The sequence below is a fragment of the Nansenia antarctica genome (assembly GCF_963989245.1).
Source record: "Nansenia antarctica genome assembly, chromosome: 4".
Taxonomy (NCBI): domain Eukaryota; kingdom Metazoa; phylum Chordata; class Actinopteri; order Argentiniformes; family Microstomatidae; genus Nansenia; species Nansenia antarctica.
Genome location: NC_137689.1, coordinates 58,055,224 through 58,059,503, shown reverse-complemented (window position 1 = coordinate 58,059,503; position 4,280 = coordinate 58,055,224). Strand labels below are relative to the sequence as shown.

Sequence of the window (4,280 nt, the reverse complement as noted above, 5' to 3'; positions counted from 1 at the left end):
TTTCTCCCATTCTGTGTTTGAGGTGCACCAACATTCAAATACTCGTGTCGTCTTCAATTTCTGTCCGATTTCAATGTGTGACACATCATTTGAAAGCTTACAATCTGTATTTTCAGAATATGTAAAAAACTGAAAGTGTATGTTGGCAACTGATTGATGAAAACATTGTCTGGCGTCACATTTGGCAAATAAGTGGGTGTAAGGTATAAGACTTAAGAATATCCTCTGAAAAAGTATTTTATTGGAAAGATTGACCCCCAAAACATAGGAAAAGACACCAAATATGTTGGATAGGTATACATAGGCCCTCCAATATTAACACCATTTTACCCAGATGGCGTCACTCTAAAACATTGTTTAACCTCTTTTGACCTTGAAAAAAGTATGATCCAATAAATTAATTAATTAAGACTTTTAGTATATGATGCAGGAGGGTATTAGGAACAATAAAAACTATGAAACATTACTATTGCAATTTCTCCTGGGTTGGGCCTTTTTTTGAGTTAGATTGACTGGACTATATGAGACCACCACACCGACTACCACCGAGGTTGCTATAGTGTTATTGATAATTCTATATAGTTGGTTGGACTGGATAGCAAATACATTCTATTCATTATCATATGTTGTCTAGTGTCCTTGTACGTTTTTCATTCATTGTTTAAACACATTGAAAAATCGACACTCTCCTCTTACTGTATTTCGTTGTCTGGTACTCTGCAATGACAATAAAGTTGAATCTAATCCAGTCACGCAATCTGAGGGTAAGGGTAAGAGTTCATTATATTGCCTGATCCAAGTAAAGACAGAAAATCTGACTTGTTAATAACATTATTTTATTTAGAATATAAAGAAAGCACAAATGTATTTACATTCACAATATACATACGGCTCAGAATTACACAACACTTTACAGGAATGTACAGATATAAAGTGACAATTTAGTTTACAGTGTGGGGTTTTGATATATCTCAAATAGACAGTACACTGACGCTCTCCAATTTATAATTCAGTGAAATTCTCTTTTTGTTACTTTATGTAAAAAAAACAAAAAACATTTTCTCCTGAGTTGATAGGATAAACAGTGGGGATAATAACTTAATGAAAAATCCCAAACAGCAAATTCTGCTGCATTCAGCAGGGTAGAATTAGATTTAACATCTGAAATACAGATTGGCGAAAGCATTCCTGACCAAAGTTGTACACTTGATTACGTTACGTGTTGTGCTCTTACAATAATGTATTGTCATGAACGACAGGTCAGTTTTAATATACTCTTATAGGCCCTTCATTCGTTCAGTCTTGCCCAGGTTCTCCACAGGCATGAGTAGAACAGTTTCCTTTGGAATCAGAAAAATGTTGATGGTAACATTCTGTATAACGGGACCACTATAAACATAATACCTAGAAGTACGTCTGCCCAGAGTAAATAAGGCAACTAGTAAATGAAACTGTGAGTCTGAGGAGGGTAGGGGTAAAGTGCAGTGTCGTTTGCATGAGTGAGTGTCTCTCTCTCTCTCTCTCTCTCTCTCTCTCTCTCTCTCTCTCTCTCTCTCTCTCTCTCTCTCTCTATCACATGATCATAGCACCATGGTGGGGATGTGGTGCACCATGGGCATCTGGTGTTGGAGTTGGTGTGGGTGTTGTTGTTGTTGTTGTTGTTGTTGTTGTTGTTGGTGCTGTTGGGCGAGGCCGCTCATCTGGGGGGGAGGGAGGGGGGGGACACCAGTAGGGCTGCTGCTTCGCTGCTCGCCGCTCCCCCTGGCCGGTGCCTGGCGCCCTTCTGGTGCGCCCGCAGTCCCGCCAACTGGGAGTAGGCGCTCAGGCACACGTGGCACTTGTAGGGGCGCTCGCCGGTGTGCAAGCGCACGTGGTTGCGCAGCGTGGACGACTGGCTGAAGCGGCGGTTGCAGAAGCGGCAGACGACGGGCTTGTCCAGTGTGGATGCGCATGTGGGAGCGCAGGTTGCTGCGGGAGTTGAAGCCCCGGTGGCAGATGGTGCAGCGCATGCGGCTGGTGGCGGACGAGGGAAAGAAGAAGAGTTCAGAAACTGAGTTCAGAAAATAACTGAATGGTGATTACGTTGAACTGTCTGTGAATGCTGTTGACACAGAGCATGGACAGAGAGTCAGATCAAATAACTTTGAGCTGGAAATAAACAAATATAAGAGATAATATATTCCTTTTCCCGTAACCCTTTTCCACTACCAACATCATCATTCAACAGATCTGAGATCCTAAAGATCTCAATGAAGCCCAGTAACAGTATCCTACTGGTGGCCACACCTCCACGACCACCAGCCTCACAATAGGGCTTTATTAGTCAGATAATGATCAGGCTCTCTAAGCAGCCACAACAGCCACACACTCATTCAACAGAGCTGAAGAGGTAATGAGTGCCCTAATAACCTCATTGTCTATTTAATGGGCTCTGATAGTGATCTACACAGAACACACACACCCCCTCCCCCCTTTTCCTACCCCCTTCCTCCCATCCAACCACCTCCCACCTCCCACCCCTGACCCCCCCCACCCCTGCCCTTTTGTAGCCTCCAGGAAAGAGCCAAGAGCCTCACCATTCCGACTCTTCTTCTGTTGCTCCTCCTCTCCACCGGGAACGCCGGGAATTCCCAGGAAGGTGTTGTGGGAGTTTCCGTACCACACTAGCAGCTCCTGGTCTGGAGGGATGGTCTGGGGACAGCAGGGAGAGGGAAAGGGTTAGTGATGAACAGGATAAGGAGGATGTTGTATGTTTGTGTCTGACTGGACAATATAGCCTAACTCATCTCTGCCCACTAAAAGCTGACAGGCTACACTCAGTGAGCCCCGTCCAATCTGGGGAATGAACATGAAGAGTCAAATGTGCAGTTCTCTTTCCAGCCAGCAGGCGGTGCTTTACAGCGCTAGATGGCAGCCTGATAAAATCTCAGGTATGGCTTGGGGATATACGCGGGGCGGTGAGGGGGGGGACACAGATTAGAGAACACTATCCTATTCCTACACTTATATTTTAGATTGAGAATAAGCATGCCTCATTGAAGAACTACTTATTTCAGTAATTAGGCCTGCCATACAATAACATGCTATCTATCTATGTGGAGGTTCAAAGTCAAACAGTTTGAATTGAGGGTTCTGTCACATTCATATTTTTGTATGCTGGGTGTGGGTTCATATCTATTTATTGCACAGTCAATGTAATTTGACCATGTAAAAATCACTTTAAACTTAATTATAATAATGACAATAATGTGTCTTACCTCCATGGCCTTGTAGAAGATGCTGCTTCCGATCTGAACCACCTCCAGGTTCTGCTCCTGCTCGTTACGGGCGCACTTGATGTAAGTCATCCAGCTGCGGTGGTCCTCCTGGCTGGCATCGATGAAGTAGCGCACTGTGCCGTCTTCGTTGAACACCTGGGGAGACACGGTCAGAGGTTAAGAGTAGGCCTATGCAACGATGAATCCATCAACCACCTGGAACCGACCCAATGGAGCGTCTTAGCGTATATAGGAACAATATACGATACGAGCCCCCTCGCCTGTATCTAAACATCAAAGTCCAATTCCGTTTCTATTTGGACTAAACTACAACAGTCATTTCCTGCCCTGTCTCACTGAAAAGCTGTGTCAAAATCCTCACCTCCCACATGAGGTTGTTATTCTTGAGCAGGTCGACGTGTTCAGGAGAGATGACTCGACCCGTGAAGGCCCCCATCTCTGTGCCCGCTTTGATCCAGTTCTTGGAGAAGATGCCCAGACCCTCCCCAGGGATAGAACTCTGGGCGATGATGACCTCACTGGGCAGCACCAGGCTAGACAGCTTCTGAACTTATGGCGCTTTTCCACTACCGTGCCGAGTGCCGACCCGTGCCGTACCGCGTGAGCCCGGTTTGTTTTGCTTTCTCCACTGCCAACCGAGCCGGGCCGTTAGTTCTCGTTTGAGAGGGGTAGCGAGAGGTACTTTTTGCCAGGCTGTGTGTGACGTGTGATGCTGCAGACCGTTGATTGGTCAATGAAAATCGTCACAACATCATCATCCTATGTTCAGAGTTCACCCTTAACCGCCATTTTTAAATACCACAACAGATTTCGCTCTCGGAAAATTTACTGTTTCTGTAATAACTAACCCTAACCCTAACCCTAACCCTGTAATAAATTAATAAAGATTTGAATTTTTTTAATAAAGATTTGAAACTTATTATCTTAGTTTAATGTCATTTCAATGCATCATAGAACTTTTATTTACAACAAGCTGTTAGAATAAAATGATATCGGCTATTT

The 4,280-nt window shown here is 44.3% G+C and overlaps 1 pseudogene across 1 annotated transcript; it reads right to left on the bottom strand.

Moving 5' to 3' along the window:
• Window positions 1-1,580: 1,580 nt before the first annotated feature.
• On the bottom strand, window positions 1,581-4,067 carry LOC308156162 (PR domain zinc finger protein 12-like; annotated as a pseudogene). The gene is made up of 6 exons: window positions 4,055-4,067; window positions 3,640-3,827; window positions 3,258-3,413; window positions 2,534-2,691; window positions 1,754-2,013; window positions 1,581-1,700 (listed from the first exon to the last, which is right to left on the bottom strand). The product of its transcript is annotated as a PR domain zinc finger protein 12-like (transcript).
• Between the last annotated feature and the right edge of the window lie 213 nt (window positions 4,068-4,280).